Here is a 23,529-nt window from a genome sequence, read left to right on the forward strand (position 1 = left end):
GAACTTTAAAAATTAGCAGACTCCACTCTGGAGAGAGCAGGAGTACAATAGGAAACTGAGTCCCCACCCTTAAAGAGACAGCACAACAAACACGCACACTGAGATACAGCATAGAAGCAGCAGTTTGAAAGAACACTGGGGTATACAGGAAGGAAATGTATTTACTAATCTCAGAACATGCACTGGAGGGGCAGGGGTCTTGAAGAGACTTCTCCGAGAACAAAAGAACTGTCAGGTACCATTTCCTTCTCCCGCCCCCCGCCAGCCTAGATACCCAGACACCTGCAGGAACCAGTGCAGCTCCAACACTCTCTGCCTAGCTTGCTCACAGTGAAACCAGTCCCTCTGTGCTCCGACAGACCCACCTACTCTAACCCACCGTCAGCAGGAGACCCCCCCCCAAAATGGTGCCACAAGCCTGGCAGCGTATAAACAGCCCAACAGGGCCAAAACCACTCCAAATGACTCAAGCCGCTGGAGGTGGGGGAAATAACCACACATCAGTTTGACATTTGTCCCAGCAATACGTTGGGAGCAGACATCTGGTGTGACCACAGGCCCCACGCACCAACACCAGCCTCACAGGGGACAACACAGGGAGAGCACTCCACAGTTTAGTGCTACCACAGCCTTGGCAAACATCTGGTCTGACTCAACACAAGCCCAAGGCCGCCCCAAACGGGCACATTAAGAGCACAGGCACCAAATCTTGCCCACAATAGGCAAAGAAAGCCATTGCAGAGGACTGCAAACACAGCTCAGGCACAATAGTAGGGCTTGTGCAACACAAAGGCACCTGGGAAGCCCCAGGTTCTAGCACATGGGACACTGTCCTGCAGGGCACAAGACCTCTTTTTCCTAAGGCCACTACTTTAAAGAGCAGGAGACATAGCTGACTTAACTAACACACAGAAACAGACACGGAGAGTTAGACAAAATGAGACAGAAGATTAGGTCCCAAATGAAAAGAACAGGACAAAACCATGAGACCTAAATGAAATGGAGTTAAGTAAAATGCCTGATAATTTAAAATAGTGGTCATAAAGATACTGCCTGGACTTGAGAAAAGATCGGAGGACTTCCGTGAGATCCTCAACAAAGAGAAAGAAAACATAAAAAAGAACCAGTCGAGGATGAGGAACCCAATAACTGAAATTAAAATACACTAGAGGGAATAATAATAGACTAGGGGAAGCAGAAGAATAGATCAGCGACCTGGAGGATAGAGTAATGGAAAGGAATCAAGCTGAATAGGACAAAGAAAAAAATTTCACAAGAAAGAAAATGAGAAGAGACTAATGGAATTCAGTGACCCCCACCAAGTGTAATAATATGCACATTATAGGGATCCCAGAAGGAGAAGAGAGAAAAAAGGAAGCTGAAAATTTGAAGAAATAGCTGAAAATTCCCCTAATCTGGAGAAACAGATTTCCAGATCTGGGAGACAGAGACACCCTCCAACAAAATCAATCCAAGGAGGTCCACACAAAGGCACATAGTAATTAAAATGGCAAAAAGTAGTGATAAAGAGAAGATTAAAGGTAGCAAGAGAAAAGAAAACTTTAAGGCGTTTCCCTTCTATGTAACAGTTATCAGAGGCTTTTTCAGTAGAAGCTCTGCAAACCAGAAGGGAGTAGCATGTTCAAAGTGCTGAAAGAGAAAAACCTACAGCCAAGAATAGTACATCCAGCAAGGCTATCATTCTCAACAGGAGAGAGAGTTTCCCAGACAAAAAAATACTTAAGGAATGCTTCACCACTAAGCCAGTCTTACAAAAAAGTATTAAAGGGCACTCTTTGAGTGGAAAGGAAAAATCAATAAGCAGGAATAAGTAGGAAACACAAAAGCAAAAAGTATATCTATAAAAATCAGTCAAGGGTTTCAATAAAAGATGTAAAGTAGGACACTATATATCTAAAAAGGGGGTTGAGGGAGGAGAGGAGTAAAAGCTTAGTGCTTTTAGAATGTGTTCAAACTTAAACAATCACTAACTTAATATAGACTGCTATATGCACAAGATGTTATATATAAACCTAGTGGTAACCATTAAATCAAAAAATTGGTAACAGAATTACAAAAAATAAAGAAATGGAATGCAAATATCTCACTAAAAAAAGCCAAGAAACCATGAAAGAAGAGAAGAAAGGAACAGAGAACAAAAACAATCATAAAGCAAGTAACAAAATGGCAATAAGAACATACCTATCAGTAATTACGTGGGGGGGGGGGAACCTATGGCTCAATTGGTTAAGTGTCTTGGCTCTTGATTTCTGCTCAGGTCATGATCTCAGGGTTGTGAGAACAAGCCCCATGTAGGGCTCTGTGGTGGGTGTGGAACCTGCTTAAGATTCTCTCTTTCCCTCTCCTTCTACCCCCCCCCAGCCGCCCACTCGTGTTCTCTACTAAAAAAAAAAAAAAAAAAAAAATTACCTTGAATGTAAATGATGAACTAAACATTCCATCAAAAGACACAGGGTGATAGAATGTATGCAAAAGCAAAATTCATCTATATGCTGCCTACAAAAAAACTCATTTCAGACCTAAAGACACATGCATATTGAAAGTGAAGGAATGGGAAAGCAGTTATTATGCAAATGGAAGGGAAAAGAAAGCTGAGCTAGCAAGACTTATATGGGACAAAATAGACCTTAAAACAAATAATGTAATAAGAGACAAGAACACTACGTAATCATGAAGGGAACAATCCAAGAAGAAGATATAACTATTGTAAATATGCACTCAACGTGGGAGCACCCAAACACATAAAGCACCTATTAACAATAAAGAAAGTAATTGATAGAAATATAATAATAGTAAAATGCTTTAACACCCCACTTACATCAATGAATGGATCCTCTAAACAGAAAATCAACAAGGAAACAGTGACTTTGAATGATACATTGGACCAGGTGAATCTGATATATTCAGAACATTCCATCCTAAAAAGCAGAATACACATTCTTTTCAAGTGCACAGAGAACATTCTTCAGAATAGATCACATATTAGGCTGCAAAACAAGCATCAACAAATTCAGAAACACTGAAGACCTACCACACACCTTTTCCAACCACAATGCTATGAAACTAGAAATAAAACACAAGAAGAAATTGAATGAACTCAAATACATGTAGGTTAAACAACACGCTACTAAACACTGACTGGGTCAACCAAGAAATCAAAGAAGAATTTAAAAAAATGTATGCAGACAAATGAAAATGAAAACACAATGGTCCAAAATCTTTGGGATGCAGCAAAGCTATTCTAAGAGGGAAGTTGATAGCAATATGGGCCTACCTCAAGAAGCAAGAAAAATCTCAAACTAACTTACACCTAAAGGAGCTAGAAGAAGAATGACAAAACCCAAAACCAGTAGAAGGAAGGAAATAAAGCTTATATCAGAAGTGAAATAAAAACTAAAAAAAATAGAAATTAATGAAACCAGGAGCTCGTTCTTTAAAAGAAACAAAATTGATAAACCTTTAGACAGACTCATCAAAGAGAGAGAGAAGACTCAAATAAAACAGAAATGAAAGGAGAAATAACAACCAGCACCACAGAAAGACAAAGAATAAGAGACTATTATGAGGGGCGGAGCAAGATGGCAGAGGAGTAGGAGACCTGGATTTCGTCCGGTCTCAGGAATTCAGCTGAATAGGGATCAAACCATTCTGAACACCTACGAACTCAACAGGAGATCGAGGAGGAGAGTAGCAACAACTCTCTGAACAGAGAAGCGACCACTTACTGGAAGGTAGGATGAGCAGAGAAGTGAATCTGAGGCGATATTCGGGAGGATAGACGGCGGGGGAGGGGGCCTCCGTTGGCCGCTTCTGGCAAGTGCTAGAGCCGCGGAGCACAAAATCGGAACTTTTAGAAGTCGGCTCCGCGGAAGGACGTCGCTGCAGTGGCTAAGCGGGGGGTGGAATCCTCACGGGACAGTGTGGTCTCAGGACCCTCTGGGTCACAGAAAGACCGGGGCTGCCTGAGTGCGGCAGAGCTCCCAGGTATCGGAGTGGGGAAGCCGGCTGCAGAGACGGAGCCGAGGCGCGGGCTCTCAGCTCGGGGTTGCCATAAACTGTGATCAGTGGCCCAGTCGGGCCACTGCTCCTCCAGCAGGGACCCAACAAGCGGCAGAGCCGGGGAGACCCCCCTTCCTCCCCTGGGAGGAGCGGCGCGGGAGCGCACTGCAGGGATCTACTAGGTTTGGAGACTCCACACCGGGTCGGATGCCAGAGATAGAAACGCTCCGTCACAGGCCAGGTGAGCACGGAGTGCGGCCAAAGACCGGGGACACGGGAGTGACTGGCTGCTTTTCTCTGGGGGCGCACTGAGGAGCAGAGCCCTGAGTTCTTGCCTCCTCTGGGGTGGAGACTGGGAGGCCTCCATTTTCACTGTCGTCCTCCAAAGCCATATGGAAAGCTTGCAGGAAACAAAAGCTCCCCAGAGCAAACCCGGGCAGATTGCTTAGCCTGGACCTGCAAGGGCGGGGCAATTCCGCCTCCAGCAAAGACATTTGGGAATCACGGCAACAGGCCCCTCCCCCAGAAGATCAGCACGAACAGCCAGCCAAGACCAAGTTTACCGATCAAGGAGAACGGGAGAATTCCAGCGCTAGGGGAATACTGCACATAGAATTCATGGCTTTTTTTACCATAATTCATTAGTTTTTCAAAGTTAATTTTTTTAACTTTTTTTAATTTCTCTTTTTCCCTTTTTCAACCAACATCTTATCACTCCCTTTTTTAAAAAAAAATTTATTTTTCATTTTTAGAGTCATATTTTATCCCTTCATAGTAGTTACCCTTATTTTTGGCATATATATATAAGTTGTTCTCTCTTTAAAATTTTGAGATACAGTTTCTTCTAACAGATCAAAATATACCCTAAATCACTAGTGTATGGCTTTGTTCTAGTCTCCTGCCTGATCACATTCTCTCCTTTTTTTTTTTTAAATCTTCTTTCTTTTTTCAACCAACTTCTTATCGTATCAATTCCTTTTATAAAATCTTTTATAATTTTCATCTTTACAGTCATCTTCCATCCCTTCATTGTATCAACCCTTATTTTGTACATATATAAGTCTTTCTTCCTTTAAAATTTTAGGAGGCACTTTTTTCTAACAGACCAAAATACGCCCAAAATCTAGTGTGTGGCACTGATCTATGCACTAGCCTGATCATATTTGATCATATTCGTTTTTTTTATTTTTAATCTTTTTCTTTTTTTTTTCTTTCGTTCTTTTCTCTTTCTTTTTTCTTTCTTTCCCTTTCTTTTCCCCTGGTTTCAGGTCTTTTCTGATTTCTATAGAGTATATTTGCTGGGGACGTTGTTAACCTGTTAGCATTTTGTTCTCTCATTCATCTATTCTCCTGTGGACAAAATGACAAGACGAAAAAAATCACCTCAGCAAAAAGAACAAGAGGTAGTACCGTCAGCCAGGAACCTACTCAATATGGACATTAGTACGATGTCGGATCTAGAGTTCAGAATCATGACTTTAAAGATACTAGCTGGGCTTCAAAAAAGCGTGGAAGTTATTACAGAAACCCTTTCTGGAGAAATTAAAGAAACTAAAATCTAACCAAGTCGAAATCAAAAAGGCTATTAATGAGGTACAATAAAAAATGGGGGCACTAACTGCTAGGATAAATGAGGCAGAAGAGAGAATCAGCGACATAGAAGACCAAATGAAGGAAAATAAAGAGGCTGAGAAAAAGAGAAACAACTACAGGATCACGAGGGCAGAATTCGAGAGATAAGCGATACGATAAGATGAAACAACATTAGAATAATTGGGATCCCAGAAGAAGAAGAAAGAGAGAGAGGGGCAGAAGGTATATTGGAGCAAATAATAGCAGAGAACTTCCCTAATGTGAGGAAGGAAACAGGCATCAAAATCCAGGAGGCACAGAGAACCCCTCTCAAAATCAATAAAAATAGGTCAACACCCCGAATCTAATAGTAAAACTTACGAGTCTCAGAGACAAAGAGAAAATCCCGAAAGCAGCTCAGGAGAAGCGATATGTAATCTACAATGGTAGAAATATTAGATTGACAACAGACCTATCCACAGAGACCTGGCAGGCCAGAAAGGACTGGCATGATATCTTCAGAGCACTAAACGAGAAAAATATGCAGCCAAGAATACGATATCCAGCTAGGCTCTCATTGAAAATTGAAGGAGAGATAAAAAGCTTCCAGGACAAACAAAAACTAAAGGAATTTGCAAACATGAAACCAGCCCTACAAGAAATATTGAAAGGGGTCCTCTAAGCAAAGAGAGAGCCTAAAAGCAGCACAGATCAGAAAGGAACAGAGACAATATACAGTCACAGTCACCTTACAGACAATACAATGGCACTAAATTCATACCTTTCAATAGTTACCCTGAATGTAAATGGGCTAAATGCCCCAATCAAAAGACACAGGCTATCAGATTGGATTAAAAAACAAGAACCATCAATATGCTGTCTGCAAGAGACTCATTTTAGACCCAAAGACACCCCCAGATTGAAAGTGAGGGGGTGGAAAACCATTTACCATGCTAAAGGACACCAAAAGAAAGCTGGGGTGGCAATCCTTATAGCAGACAAATTAGATTTTAAACCAAAGACTGTAATAAGAGATGAGGAAGGACACTATATCCTACTTAAAGGGTCTATCCAACAAGAAGATCTAACAATTGTAAATATCTATGCCCCGAACATGGGAGCAGCCAATTATATAAGGCAATTAATAACAAAAGCAAAGAAACACATTGACAGCAATACAATAATAGTGGGGGACTTTAACACCTCCCTGACTGAAATGGACAGATCACCTAAGCAAAAGATCAACAAGGAAATAAAGACTTTAAATGACACACTGGACCAAATGGACTTCACAGACATATTCAGAACATTCCATCCCAAAGCAACGGAATACACATTCTTCTCTAGTGCCCATGGAACATTCTCCAGAATTGATCACATCCTAGGTCACAAATCAGGTCTCAACCGGTACCAAAAGATTGGGGTTATTCCCTGCATATTTTCAGACCACAATGCTTTGAAACTAGAACTCAATCACAAGAGGAAAGTCGGAAAGAACTCAAATACATGGAGGCTAAAGAGCATCCTACTAAGGAATGAATGGGTCAACCAGGAAATTAAAGAAGAATTAAAAAAATTCATGGAAACCAATGAAAATGAAAACACAACTGTTCAAAATCTTTGGGATACAGCAAAGGCAGTCCTGACAGGAAAGTATATAGCAATACAAGCTTTTCTCAAGAAACAAGAAAGGTCTCAAATACACAACCTAGCCCTACACCTAAAGGAGCTGGAGAAAGAACAGCAAATAAAGCCTAAACCCAGCAGGAGAAGAGAAATAATAAAGATCAGAGCAGAAAGCAATGAAATAAAAACCAAAAGAACAGTAGAAGAGATCAACGAAACTAGGAACTGGTTCTTTGAAAGAATTAACAAGATTGATAAACCCCTGGCCAGACCTATCAAAAAGAAAAGAGAAATGACCCAAATCAACAAAATCATGAATGAAAGAGGAGAGATCACAACCAACACCACAAAGAAATACAAACAATTATAAGAACATATTATGAGCAACTCTATGCCAGCAAATTAGATAGCCTGGAAGAAATGGGTGCATTCCTAGAGATGTATCAACTACCAAAATTGAACCAGGAAGAAATAGAAAACCTGAACAGACCTATAACCACTAAGGAAAATGAAGCAGTCATCAAAAATCCCCCAACAAACAAAAGCCCAGAGCCAGATGGCTTCCCAGGGCAATTCTATCAGACATTTAAAGAAGAATTAATACCTATTCTCCTGAAACTGTTCCAAAAAATAGAAATGGAAGGAAAACTTCCAAACTCATTTTATGAGGCACCATTACCTTGATCCCAAAACCAGACAAAGACCCCATCAAAAAGGAGAACTACAGACCAATATCCTTGATGAACATGGATGCAAAAATTCTCACCAAAATACTAGCCAATAGGGTCCAACAGTACATTAAAAGGATTATTCACCATGACCAAGTGGGATTTATCCCTGGGCTGCAAGGCTGGTTCAACATCCGCAAATCAATCAACATGATACAATACATTAACAAAAGAAAGAACAAGAATCATATGATCCTCTCAATAGATGCAGAAAAAGCATTTGACAAAGTACAGCATCCTTTCTTGATCAAAACTCTTCAGAGTATAGGGATAGAGGGTACCTACCTCAATATCATAAAAGCCATCTATGAAAAACCTACAGCCAATATCATTCTCAATGGGGAAAGGCTGAGAGCTTTTCCCCTAAGGTCAGGAACGCGGCAGGGACGTCCACTATCAGCACTGCTATTCAACATAGTATTAGAAGTCCTAGCCACAGCAATCAGACAACAAAAAGAAATCAAAGGCATCCAAATCGGCAAAGAGGAAGTCAAACTCTCACTCTTTGCAGACAATATGACACTGTATGTGGAAAACCCAAAAGACTCCACCCCAAAACTGCTAGAACTCATACAGGAATTCAGTAAAGTAGCAGGATATAAAATCAATGCGCTGAAATCAGTGGCATTCCTATACACTAACAACAAGACAGAAGAGAGACAAATCAAGGAGTCGATCCCATTTACAATTGCACCCCAAACCATAAGATACCTAGGAATAAATTTAACCAAAGAGGCAAAGGATCTGTACTCAGAAAACTATAAAATACTCATGAAAGAAATTGAAGAAGACACAAAGAAATGGAAAAACGTTCCATGCTCATGGATTGGAAGAACAGACATTGTGAAGATGTCAATGCTACCTAGAGCAATCTACACACTCAATGCAATCCCCATCAAAATACCATCCACTTTTTTCAAAGAAATGGAACAAATAATCCTAAAATTTGTATGGAACCAGAAGAGACCCCGAATAGCCAGAGGAATATTGAAAAAGAAAAGCAAAGCTGGCGGCATCACAATTCCGGACTTCCAGCTCTATTACAAAGCTGTCATCATCAAGACAGTATGGTACTGGCACAAAAACAGACACATAGATCAATGGAACAGAATCGAGAGCCCAGAAATGGACCCTCAACTCTATGGTCAACTCATCTTTGACAAAGCAGGAAAGAATGTCCAGTGGAAAAAAGACAGTCTCTTCAACAAGTGGTGTTGGGAAAATTGGACAGCCACATGCAGAAGAATGAAACTGGACCATTTCCTTACACCACACACAAAAATAGACTCCAAATGGTTGAAAGACCTAAACGTGAGACAGGAGTCCATCAAAATCCTAAAGGAGAACACAGGTAGCAACCTCTTCGACCTCAGCCGCAGCAACTTCTTCCTAGAAACATCGCCAAAAGCAAGGGAAGCTAGGGCAAAAATGAACTATTGGGATTTCATCAAGATAAAAAGCTTTTGCACAGCAAAAGAAACAGTCCACAAAACCAAAAGACAACTGAGAGAATGGGAGAAAATATTTGCAAATGACATATCAGATAAAGGGCTAGTATCCAAAATCTATAAAGAACTTATCAAACTCAACACCCAAAGAACAAATAATCCAATCAAGAAATGGGCAGAAGACACGAACAGACATTTTTCCATAGAAGACATCCAAGTGGCCAACAGACACATGAAAAAGTGCTCAACATCGCTTGGCATCAGGGAAATCCAAATCAAAACCTCAATGAGATACCACCTCATACCCGTCAGAATGGCTAAAATTAACAAGTCAGGGAACGACAGATGTTGGCGGGGATGTGGAGAAAGGGGAACCCTCCTACACTCTTGATGGGAATGCAAGCTGGTGCAGCCACTCTGGAAAACAGTATGGAGGTTCCTCAAACAGTTGAAAATAGAGCTACCATACGATCCAGCAATTGCACTCCTGGGTATTTACCGCAAAGATACAAATGTAGGGATCCGAAGGGGTACATGCACCCCGATGTTTACAGCAGCAATGTCCACAATAGCCAAACTGTGGAAAGAGCCAAGATGTCCATTGACAGATGAATGGAGAAAGAAAATGTGGTATATATACACAATGGAATATTATGCAGCCATCAAAAGGAATGAGATCTTGCCATTTGCAACGACGTGGATGGAACTGGAGGGTGTTATGCTGAGCGAAATAAGTCAATCAGAGAAAGACATGTATCATATGACCTCACTGATATGAGGAATTCTTAATCTCAGGAAACAAACTGAGTGTTGCGGAGTGGTGGGGGATGGGAGGGATGGGGTGGCTGGGTGATAGACATTGGGTAGGGTATGTGCTATGGTGAGCGCTGTGAATTGTGCAAGACTGATGAATCACAGATCTGTACTTCTGAAACAAATAATGCAAGATATGTTAAGAAAAAAGAAAAAGAAGATAGCAGGAGGGGAAGAATGAAGGGGAGTAAGTCGGAGGGGGAGACGAACCATGAGAGACGATGGACTCTGAAAAAGAAACTGAGGGTTCTAGAGGGGAGGGGGGTGGGGGGATGGGTTAGCCTGGTGATGGGTATTAAGGAGGGCACGTTCTGCGTGGAGCACTGGGTGTTATGCACAAACAATGAATCATGGAACACTACATCAAGAACTAATGATGTAGGTGGCCAGCTCGGGACCCGGCAGGGGGCCAGCGTCCCGCCCGGAGCTCGGGCAGCGCCCAGCTTCTCAGGCTCCCTCTCGACTCAACCCTCCCCGGCTCGCTGGGGCAGGCCTCCCGCGGTCGTGCAGGCCGGAGAAAGAGCCTAGGACGCGGGGCAGGGCCGGCGTGAGGGGACGCCCGGCAGGCAGCCGAGCTCTCGGGGCCCTGGGGAGCGCGGCGGGGAGGCGGTCCCGTCCAGTGCCGGCGGGCGGGGTGCGCCCTGGTGTGCCGCACTCCCAGCCTGTCCACTTCCAGAGCTGTCCCCGGGCCCGGTTCTGGGGCGAAAATGCCGGCGCTTCACATAGAAGATTTGCCAGAAAAGGAAAAGCTGAAGATGGAAGTTGAGCAACTTCGCAAAGAAGTGAAGTTGCAGAGGCAACAGGTGTCTAAATGTTTTGAAGAAATAAAGAACTACATTGAAGAACGTTCTGGAGAGGATCCTCTGGTGAAAGGAATTCCAGAAGACAAGAATCCTTTTAAAGAGAAAGGCAGCTGTATTATTTCATAAATAACTCTGGAGAGAAATTTCATCCTCAGTAGAAGAACTAGTTTGTTTTGGTTTTCTGAAATAAAACCGAAATTCCTTTCAAAGAAGGAAAACAAAATTTAAGGACTTTCTTAAATACTTATACTGATATGGTTATGTATAAAAGCTGTGTGCTTCTCATCTTTGCTCACTGTACTCCCTTGTTAAGAGGGCAGAGAGTATCAAATGGACAATTATGGAAATAAGGACATTACTTGTGCATGACTCACTTCTTTCAGTATATTGCTTGATGCCTTAAATAAAGTTTTATCTCTGGAAAAAAAAAAAGAACTAATGATGTAATGTATGGTGATTAACATAACAATAAAAAATTAAAAAAAGAGATTATGAAAAATTATATTAAAAAATTGGCAATTTTGAAGAAATAGATAAATTCCTAGAAACACATAACCCCCCCTAAACTGAAGCAGGAAGAAATAGAAAATTTGAACAGACCAATTACTGGCAATGAAATTGAATCAGTAATCAAAAACTTCCAATGAAGAAAAGTCCAGGACCATACTGCTTCACAGTCAAATACTGCCAGATAGTTAATGAAGAGTCAATCCCTATTCTTCTCAAACTATTCCAAAAAATAGAAGACAGAAAGCTTCCAAATTCATTCTATGAGGCCAAATCTGCCCTCATACCAAAAGCAGATGAAGACATTACAAAAAACAAAACAAACAAAACAAAAACACCCAGAAAACAACCAAAACTATAAGCCAATCTCTCTGATGAATGTGGATGCCAAAATCATCAAAAAGAATTAAACCAAATCCAACAATACATTAAAAAAAAATCATTCACCACACCATGACCAAGTGGGATTTACTCCTGGGATGCAAGGTGGTTCAATATTCCCAGATCAATCAACATGATACACCACATCAACAAGAGAAACGATAAAAAGCCTATGTTCATTTCAATGGACACAGAAAAAGCATCTGACAGAGTATAGTCCATTCATGAAACCACAGAATAATAAAGTCCATATATCAAAAACCCATAGTTAACATCATAGTCAGTGGTGAAAACCGAGAGCCTTTCCCCTAAGATCAGGAACAGGACAAAGATGTCCACTTTCACCACTTTTATTCAACATAATACTAGCAGTCCTAGCCACAGCAATCAGATAAAAGGAATAAAAGGCATCCAAATTGGTAAAGAAGAAGTACAACTTTCACAATTTGCAGAGGACATGATACTGTATACAGAATACCTTAAAGACTCCAACAAAAACCTACTAAAACTGACAAATGAATTCAGTAAGGTTGCAGGATACAAAATCAATATAGAGAAATCCATTGTATTTCTATGCACAAATAATGAATCAGCAGAAAGAGTAATTAAGAAAACAACCCTAATTAGACTAAAAAGAATAAAATATCTAAATAAATTTTACTGAAGATGTAAAAGACCTGTACTGTGAAAACTATAAAACATGGATGAAAGAAACTAAAGATGACATAACAAATGGAAAGATATCTCATGCCCATGGACTGGTCTTAAGAACAAATACTGTTAAAATGTCTATACTACCCAAAGCAATCACAGATTTAATGCAAATCCCTACCAAAATACCAAAAGCATTTTTCACAAATAATCCTAAAATTTGTATGAACCACAAAAGACCCCCAATAACCAAAGTAGTCTTGAAATAGAAAAACAAAACTGGAGGTATCACAATGCCAGATTTCAAGTTATACTACAAAGCTGTAGTAATCAAAACAGTATGGGACTGGCACAAAAATAGAAATATAGATCAATAGAAAGAAACTGAGAGGCTAGAAAAACACACACTTTATGGTCAATTAATCTACAACAAGGGGGGAGTCAAGTATATCCAATGGGGAAAAGACCATCTCTTCAACAAATGTTGGGAAAATTGGACAGCTACATGCAAAAGAATGAAACTGGACCACTGTCTTATACCATACACAAAAATAAACTCAAAATGGATTAAAGACCTAAATGTGAGACCTGAAGCCGTAACAATCCCAGAAGAGAGAACAGGCTGTAATGTCTCTGACATTGGTCATAGCAACATTTTTCTAGATAGGTCTCCTAAGACAAGGGAAAGAAAAGCAAAAACAAACTAGTGGAACTACATCAAAATAAAAGCTTCTGCACAGCAAAGGAAACAAAATTAAAAGATAACTTCCTGAATGGGAGAAGGTATTTGCAAATGATATATCCGATAAGGGGTTAGTATCCAAAATATATAAAGAACATACACAATTCAAGACCCCCCCAAAAAAACCCAAATAATCCAATTAAAAATGGACAGAAGATATGACTAGCCATTTCTCCAAAGAAGACATCCAGATGGCCAACAGACACATGAAAAGATCACTCATCATCAGGGAAATGCAAATCAAAACAATGAGATATGACCTCACATCTATCAGAATGGCTAGAATAAAATAACAAGAAACAACAGTGTTGGGGAGGATGTAGAGAAAAAGGAACCCTCATGCACTGTTGGTGGGAATGCAAACTGGTATAGCCACTGTGGACAACAGTATGGGGATTCCCCAAAAAGTAAAAATAGGATTACCATATGATCCAGTAATTCCACTACTGGCTATTTACCCAAAAGATACAAAAACACTAATTTGAAAAGATAGCGTGCATCCCTAAGTTTGTTGTAGCATTATTTACAATAGCCAAAATATGGAAGCAACCCTATTGTCTATTGATTGATAAATGGATAAAGAAGATTGGCATATATATACAATGGAATATCGTTCTACCATGAAAAAGAATGAAATCGTGCCATTTGCAACAACATGGGTGGAGCTAGAGAATATAATGCTAAGTGAAATAGGTCAGAGAAAGACAAATGCCATATGATTTCCTTCATATGTGGAATTTAAGAAACAAAACAAATGAGCAAAGGAAAAAAAGACACAAAAAACAAACTTTTATGTATAGAGAACAAACTAGTGGTTACTAGAAGGGAAGTAGTGGGGCGGGGGGGGGGGGAGGAGCTGGATGAAATAAGTGAAGGGCATTAAGAGTACACTTACATAAGCACTGAGTAATATATAGAAATATTGAATCATTATATTTTACACCTGAAACTAATATGACACTGCATTAATTATACTGGAATTTAAAAAATAAATTAAAAAAAATGGTAGTCAGAATTCTTAATAAGACTTTTTCGTTATGTAATGGGAACAATATAGAAAATAAAGTTAAATGACTTTTTAAGGCTGATACTTTTAAAGCCTATCATCAGCTTCATAGACTATAGTACATTCTCTATATTTCAAAGGATACCACTTTAAGCAAAATTGAAGTTAGTGAGGGAACCAAGTTTAAATCCAGGCCCCCTTACTAACTAGCTGTTTGGGCTTAGGTAGGTATTTTCATATATATAAACCTCAGTTTCCTCCTTTCAAAATAGCGATTAGAGACAATGTATATAAAATACGCAACAGAATACTGCTACTCAAATGAGAAATAACCATTATTATTGTAACTATGTATATAACAGTGAACCCCTGAAGATGGACTTCTACAGAATCATTAAAGAGATATACTCAGAGAAGGCAGGAATACAGAAGTGCCTAAATGGAGAATGTTCTAGGCTATACAACTTGGGATTTTAAAAACTCTATTTATAAAAAATTTCTGACTTGATACTGTCCAGCATCAGTCTTTGGCCATTCAATTTTCTATTCACTGAATAAATTTTTGATTTATCCTTAAAGAAGAACAAAAGCAAGAAAGGGAAGATTCAACTCTTGTTTTAGAAGACAAAAGAAAAGTGGGAATTGTCATTGCTTTCAGGGGTTAGCTACAGTTCTTTAGTTTGCAGCAATATTGAAAGAGCGAAATTCAGAAGAATAGAGAAATGTGAATCTGGAATTTGAGTTTACTTTCCACTTATGCAATTCAGAAACAACACTGGATGTCTTAGGAATTTATTCTCAGGAAGTAAAGTAGCATTATCAAACACTATTACCTTCCTCAGAGTTAGAACATAAAGTTGAATTTATTACTTTTGACACATGAAAAATCTTGTGCAGAGTGAATTTTGGTTATATTCAGAAACAGCATTATATAATTTGGAAAGGTGGCAGGATAATTCATTGATATACTTGTGTTCTCCTTATATACCTACTGCTATTAAAACTATTTCAAGTAGGTCAATTTTTAATTTCTGGCCTCAAGGGATTTAGGTCTGGCATATATACATATACACACACACACATATATATATATACACATGTGTGTGTTTTGTTGTAAAATATATATACTATGATTAATAAAAGACTTTCAAATATAAAATATGTTCTATAACCTTCTTGGAAGGATAGTGGAATGGAATTAAAGAACAAAAGGATTAAAGAAGAGATTGTGTATTTTTAAAAAATGGTTATTGGTAAAAATCAAATTGCTGTATTTATTCCACTGAATACATTTAAAAATAGTCTTATACTGTTTTATTGTAAAATATTGTTACTATAAGCTGAAAATTGCACTTTTTTAAAAATTTTATTATGTTATGTTAGTCACCCTACAATACATCACTAGTTTTTGATGTGGTGATCCACGATCCATTGTTTTCATATAACACCCAGTGCTCCGTGCAGAACGTGCCCTCCTTAATACCCATCACCAGGCTAACCCATCCCCCCACCCCCTCCCCTCTAGAACCCTCAGTTTGTTTCTCAGAGTCCATCGTCTCTCATGGTTCGTCTCCCCCTCCAATTCCGCCCCCCTTCATTTTTCCCTTCCTTCTCCTAATGTCCTCCATGCTATTCGTTATGTTCCGCAAATAAGTGAAACATATGATAATTGACTTTCTCTGCTTGACTTATTTCACTTAGCATAATCCCCTCCAGTCCCATCCATGTTGATGTAAAAGCTAGGTATTCATCCTTTCTGATGGCTGAGTCATATTCCATTGTATATACGGACCACATCTTCTTTATCCATTCGTCTGTTGATCTTGGCTCTTTCCACAGTTTGGCTATTGTGGACATTGCTGCTGTGAACATTGGGATGCATATGGCCCTTCTTTTCACTACATCTGTGTCTTGGGTAAATATCCAGGAGTGCAATTGCTGAGTCATAGGTAGCTCTATTTTTAAATTTTTGAGGAACCTCCACACTGTTTTCCAAAGTGGCTGTACCAACTTGCATTCCCACCAACAGTGTAAGAGGGTTCCCCTTTCTCCACAACCTCTCCAACATTTGTTGTTTCTTTCCCTGTCCATTTTTGCCATTCTAACTGGTGTAAGGTGGTATCTCATTGTGGTTTTGAATTTCCCTGGTAGCTAATGATGATGAACATTTTTTCATGTGTCTGTTAGCCATTTGCATGTCTTCTTCAGAGAAGTGACTTTTCATATCTTCTGCCCATTTTTTGACTTGTTTTTTGGGTGTTAAGTTTGATAAGTTCTTTATAGATTTTGGATACTAGCCCTTTATCTGAGATGTCATTTGCAAATATCTTCTCCCATTCTGTGGGTTGCCTCTTTGTTTTGTTAACTGTTTCCTTTGCTGTGCAGAAGCTTTTTACCTTGATGAAGTCCCAAAAGTTCATTTTTGCTTTTGTTTCACTAGCTTTCGGAGATGTATCTTGAAACAAGTTGCTGTGGGTGATGTCAAAGAGGTTACTGCCTATGTTCTCCTCTAGGATTTTGATGGATTCCTGTCTCACATTGAGGTCTTTCATCCACTTTGAGTTTATCTTTGTGTATAGTGTTAGAGAATGGTCGAGTTTCATTCTTCTCCATGTGGCTGTCCAATTTCCCCAGCACGAATTATTGAAGAGACTGTCTTTTTTCCATTGCATGTTTTTTCCTCCTTTGTCGAAGAGTATTTGACCATAGAGTTGAGGATCCATATCTGGGCTCTCTATTCTGATCCATTGGTCTATATGTCTGGTTTTGTGCCAGTACCATGCTGTCTTGGTGATCACTGCTTTGTAATATAGCTTGAAATCGGGCAACGTGATGCCCCCAGCTTTGTTTTTCTTTTTCAACATTTCCTTGGCGATTCGGGGTCTTTTCTGATTCCATACAAATTTTAGGATTGTTTGTTCCAGCACTTTGAAAAATGTTATTGGAATTTTGATCAGGATGGCACTGAAGATATAGATTGCTCTGGGTAGCATAGACATTTTAACAATGTTTATTCTTCTGATCCACGAGCGTGGAATGTTTTTCCATCTTTTTGTGTCTTCTTCAATTTCTTTCATGAGTGTTCTGTAGTTCCTAGAGCATAGATCCTTTACCTCTTTGGTTAGGTTTATTCCAAGGTATCTTATGGTTTTTGGTGCTATTGTAAATGGAATCGTTTCTCTAATTTCTCTTTCTACAGTTGCGTTGTTAGTGTATAAGAAAGCCACTGATTTCTGTGCATTGATTTTGTATCCTGCCACATTACTGAATTGCTGTATGAGTTCTAGTAATTTGGGGGTGGAGTCTTTTGGGTTTTCCACATAAAGTATCATGTCGTCTGAGAAAAGAGAGAGTTTGACTTCTTCTTTGCCAATTTGAATACCTTTTATTTTTTTTTGTTGTCCCATTGCTGTTGCTAGGACTTCTAGTACTATGTTGAACAATGGCGGTGAAAGTGGGCATCCTTGATCTGTTCCTGATCTTAAGGGAAAGGCTCTCACCTTTTCCCCCATTGAGGATGATATTTGCTATGGGTTTTTCATAGATGGATTTTATGAACTTGAGGAATGTTCCCTCTATCCCTATACTCTGAAGAGTTTTAATCAGGAGAGGATGTTGTATTTTGTCAAATGCTTTTTCTGCATCAATTGAGAGGACCATATGGTTCTTCTCCCTCCTCTTATTAATGTGTTCTATCACATTGATTGATTTGAGAATGTTGAACCACCCTTGCATCCCGGGGATAAATCCCACTTGGTCGTGGTGGATGATCCTTTTAATGTATTGTTGGATCCTATTAGCTAGGATTTTGTTGAGGATTTTGGAATCCATATTCATCAGGGATATCAGTCTGAAATTCTCCTTTTTGCTGGGGTCTTTGCCTGGTTTGGGGATTAACGTAATGCTGGCCTCATAGAATGAGTTTGGAAGTTTTCCTTCTGTTTCTATTTTTTGAAACAGCTTCAGTAGAATAGGTATTATTTCTTCTTTGAATGTTTGATAGGATTCCCCCAGGGAATCCATTAGGCCCTGGACTCTTGTTTTTTGGGAGGTTTTTGATCACTGCTGCAATCTCATTACTGGTTATTGGCCTATTCAGGTTGTCAGTTTCTTCCTGTTTCAGTCTTGGCAGTTTATAGGTTTCCAGGAAGGCCTCCATTTCATCCAGATTGCTCAGTTTATTGGCATATAGTTGTTGAAAGTAATTTCTAATAGTTGTTTCTATTTCCTTGGTGTGAGTCATGATCGCTCCCCTTTCATTCATAATTTTATTAATTTGGGTCCTTTCTCTTTTCTTTTGGATAAGTCTGGCCAGCGGTTTATCGATCTTATTAATTCTTTCAAAGAACCAACTTCTAGTTTCATTGATCTGATCTACTGTGTTTCTGGTTTCTAATTCATTGATCTCTGCTCTAATTTTAATTATTTCTCTTCTAATGTGTGGCTTAGGCATCATTTGTTGCTTTTTCTCCAGTTCTTTAAGGTGTAGAGTTAGTTGGTAAATTCAGGATTTTTCTATTTTTTTGAGTGAGGCTTGGATGGCTATGTATTTCTCCCTTAGGACTGCCTTTTCAGTATCCCATAGGTTTTGGACCGATGTGTTTTCGTTCTCATTGATTTCCATGAATTGTTTAAGTTCTTTGATTTCCTGGTTGACCCAAACATTCTTGAGCAGAGTGGTCTTTAGCTTCCAAGTGTTTGAATTTCTGCCAAATTTTTTCTTGTGATTGAGTTCCAGTTTTAAAGCATTGTGGTCTGAGAATATGCAGGGAATAATCTCAATCTTTATTTGGTATTGGTTGAGACCTGATTTGTGACCCAGTATGTGGTCTATTCTGGAGAAAGTTCCATGTGCGCTCAAGAAGAATGAGTATTCTGTTGTTTTAGGGTGGAATGTTCTGTAAATATCTATGAGGTCCATCTGGTCCAGTGTATCATTCAAAGCTCTTGTTTCCTTGTTGATTTTCTGCTTAGATGATCTGTCCATTGCTGAGAGTGGAGTATTGAGGTCTCCTACAATTAACGTATTGTTATCAGTATGACTCTTTATTTTGGTTAACAGTTGGCTTATGTAGATGGCTGCTCCCATGTTGGGGGCATAGATATTTACAATTGTTAGATCTTCTTTTTGGATAGACCCTTTAAGAATGATATAGCATCCTTCTGTGTCTCTAACTACAGACTTTAGTTTAAAATCTAATTTGTCTGATATAAGAATTGCTACCCCAGCTTTCTTTTGAGGTCCATTGGCATGGAAGATGGATCTCCATCCCTTCACTTTCAGTCTGGATGTATCTTTAGGTTCAAAATGAGTCTCTTGTAGGCAGCATATGGATGGGTCCTGTCTTTTTATCCAATCTGCCACCCTGTGCCATTTTATGGGAGCATTTAGGCCATTCACGTTGAGAGTGATTGTTGAAAGATATGAATTAATTGTCATCATGTTGCCTGTGAAGACATTGTTTTTATAGATTGTCCCTGTAAATTTCTGTTGCATATCACTCTTGGGGTCTTTCTCCTTTTATAGAACCCCCCTTAATATTTCTTGCAGGGCCAGCTTAGTGGTCACATATTCTTTCAGTTTCTGCCAGTCATGGAAGCTCTGCATCTCTCCATCCATTCTAAATGACAGCCTTGCTGGATAAAGTATTCTTGGCTGCATGTTCTTCTCATTTAGTACCCTGAATATGTCTCGCCAGGCCTTTCTGGCTTGCCAGGTCTCTGTGGATAGGTCTGACGTTATTCTGATATTCCTCCCTCTGTACATAAGGAATCTCTTCCCCCTAACTGCCCTTAAGATGGTTTCCTTGGTTCTAAGATTTGCAAGTTTTACTATTACATGCCGGGGTGTTGGCCTGTTTTCCTTGATCTTGGGAGGGGTCCTCTTTGCCTCTAGGACACGAATGTTTGTTTCATTCCCCAGATTAGGGAGGTTCTCAGCTATGATTTGCTCAAATACATCTTCTAGTCCTCTCTCTCTCTCCACTCCCTCCAGGATTCCAGTTATTCTGACATTGGAACGCTTCATGGTGTCACTTATTTCTCTGATTCTATTTTCATGGATTCTGAGTTGTTTTTCCCTGGCCTCCTCTTTTCCCTTTTTATCTATTATATTGTCTTTCAGGTCGCTTATTCATTCTTCTGCCTCAGTTACCCTAGCTGTTAGATTATCTAGATTGGATTGGATCTCATTGATAGCATTTTTAAGTTCTGCCAATTCAGCTTTCATTTCTGCCCTTAGAGGCTCTATGTTGCCATTAATTGATTTCTCCATTCCAGCTATTGTCTTCACAATTGCTAGCCTGAATTCCATCTCCGACATCTTGGTTATATCTGCATCCATTTGTAAATCTGCAGCATAAGTCATAATCTCTGAGACTTTTCTATTTTGGCAGTTCCTCCTCCTAGTCATTCTGTTGATGGGTGTTTGAGGGAATGTATAGAGTCCAAATTATTGACCAGAACCCAAGCAAGATGCATCTATTTTCTTGGGACCTTAGGGTTGCTGGCCTCTTGTTTTCCCAGCCTGTCTTCTGGGGGAGAGGCCTGCTGCGCTGTTACTCAGGCAACCCTATTTGGGCGGAGTTGCCCTGACCCCCTGTGGCGGGGGATCGGCTCAGCGGGAATCAGTTTTGGGGGCTTTTGTTCTCTTTCCCTGGTGGCTTTCCGTGTCTCTTCCGCAAGTCAGAGCAGAAGAGACCGTTTCCAACCCTCTGCCTCAGAGCAGAGAGATCACAGTCTGTTCTTCAGTGAGCTCTCCAGGTCACACTGTCTCCATTTCTATCCATGCTGCTATAAACTGCAGCAGCCTGGATCGGGCGCCCCTCCACAGTGCCCCCAGTCCTGCCTTCAGGTCAGGGCACATCTCTGCCCTTTGTGCTTCTAAAACCGCCAGCCACCCATGGATTGCATGAGCAACCCTGCAGCTCCGGGTTTCCACCCCAGGGGCTGTCCTAAAGTCCTTTCCGGTCTGCGAGTCTGTGCCCAGTCCCCAGCGCGTGAGGCTGTCACTCACTGGCAGTGTAGGATCCCCATGGCCAGGCTCCCACCCGCTGCCGTTTATCCTCCGATATCTGCCCGCAGAATCAGGGCTCCCCGCTTCATACCTCGAAACCAACCGCCTGCGATATTCTGCTTGTAGAGCTCCAGATCTTCTTACATCTCAGGCTGGTTTCGTGGGTGCTCAGAGTGGTCTGGTAGATATCCAGCTCAATTCTGGGGACCAGTTGGAATAGGGTCCCCTACTCCCCCGCTATCTTTCCTTCCCCTGAAAATTGCACTTTTTGTCATTATTTAAATTTATGATAAAAACATATTCCTCAACTTAAAATATGTGAAGAGGAACATTGTTTTTCAAATTTTTTAGGGACTTCATGAGCAAAAATGTTTGAAGACTACTTGGGTAGACCACTTCTTCTCATGACTTTTTCTGATAGTCTCTCTCTCTCCATCATTTACCCCCTTCACCACTTCAAGAAAAATGTTTCTAAAATTCTGATCCAATCATCCCGTTCCCTCGCTTGAAAACCTCTGATGGTCCCTTTCAGAGGAAGGATAACATCTAACCTCTTCAGCTCTGCCTTCAGCCTACAGTGCTTCCCAGCCTCTTATTGCTTTTTTGTCACATCTTTCCTGACAGTCTCAAAGAACCCTCCACTAATACCCCTATGCATTGGTTTCTTGCCTTAGAAGCTATATTCCTTTACACTATATAGTGAAACTCTCCTTATCCTCCAAGGCTGAACTAAAAATATCACTCTCCTGTCAAACAAATGCTTAACCTTTCAAGCAGCATGAATGGCCTTTCTGCTTAGCCCTCTATTACTTGCTGCCTGTCCTGATTATAACATCCATCATGTATTGTACGTTTTCCATGTTTTGTATTGTTTACTCAGATTTCATGTACGATATTCTTATCAGTGTAGTTTCAACTAGCAGAGATCCAAATTAAAACAAAACAAACAACAATAGAACAATGGTATGTAACATTTACATCAGAAAAATCTCATATGCTTATGTGCCCTATATTTAAAATAGTTTCTGCATTCTCTGAAATGCCTTTATTGCTGAGTACTCAATGAATAATTACCAAACTTTAATCCACTTGATTCATTATAAACCAGTGCCACTGAAATTAGTTAAGATACTCCAAGAAAGCAGAAGCAGATCAGACACTTCCAAAAGGCAAAGGAAGGAAGGATGAGAGAGAGGGGGGAAGGGAGGAAAAAAGGTGTGTGTACGTGGGGCTACTGAAGTGAATTTTACTATCACCAACAAATTGAGTATGAAGGTAAAGAAATAATGATGTAGCAGCATACAGTGTAAATCATTGTTGAACAGTAGAACATGCTAGAACATGTCTAAGTAAGGACAAAAAGAAACAAAATGGCAAGGTGAAAGGTTTTAAGAACTCTTTATGCAACCCAGGGAGTGAAAGAAAAACATACCTTTAGTTCCAAGAATATTTCCACATCCGTGGAATTAGAACAGACCTGTGATTTACCTCTTGCACTCAAATGCTCAACTCCCAAACAGGGTGGTAAGTGGCAAGTGAAATAGTTGCAATAGTTGCTATTAACCCAGCTCCACAGCAGGATGTGTGTATATACATGCATAACAAAAGAACAAAAATCAGTCTGGCAAGTGATCTAGATTTTTACCTGGAGCCTCCAGGTAAAATGAATTTTTGAGTCTAATAGTTTGTATTAGAGTCCAGTAGTTTGTAAGGCTAGGACTCAAACTTGAACATTATAGTTCAGTTTTCTTAGGTATACGATGGACTCTTAACGTGTAGATTCAGACCTTTTATTTCTAAAAAGTTCTCCTGAATTTAAAAAAATAATTTGCTGATTTTCTTCTATTGGTTATTCTTTCCCTATCTTCCATCTCTCTTACTTCCTCTTGTATCCTTCTTACCTCTTTGTTTTCAGTTCCCTAGGCTGTTTTCATTATCCTCCTCAAAGTCCGTCAATATATTCACTTAAATCTGTTCTTGAATTTTGCGCCAAGCTCGGTGGGGGGAATCCCAGTTTGGTGAGCTAGCTGGGAGGTGTTTACAGCTGCTGTCATGATTCCTATCATGGTTCGTAGGTTAAACTGCATCGCCGCTGCGTCCCGGAACATGGGCATTGGCAAGAACGGGGACTTGCCCTGGCCCCTCAGGAATGAATGCAAGTTTTTCCAAAGAATGACCACAACCTCATCAGTAGAAGGTAAACAGAATTTGGTGATT

General features: G+C 40.0%; 1 pseudogene; it reads left to right on the forward strand.

The window, feature by feature from the left end:
• Window positions 1-10,597: 10,597 nt before the first annotated feature.
• Window positions 10,598-11,449, forward strand: LOC112834637 (guanine nucleotide-binding protein G(I)/G(S)/G(O) subunit gamma-11 pseudogene; annotated as a pseudogene).
• Window positions 11,450-23,529: the final 12,080 nt, after the last annotated feature.

This window comes from Callorhinus ursinus, unplaced genomic scaffold (genome assembly GCF_003265705.2).
Source record: "Callorhinus ursinus isolate GAN/ISIS: 27379988/994484 unplaced genomic scaffold, GSC_fseal_2.0 scaffold17, whole genome shotgun sequence".
NCBI lineage: Eukaryota > Metazoa > Chordata > Mammalia > Carnivora > Otariidae > Callorhinus > Callorhinus ursinus.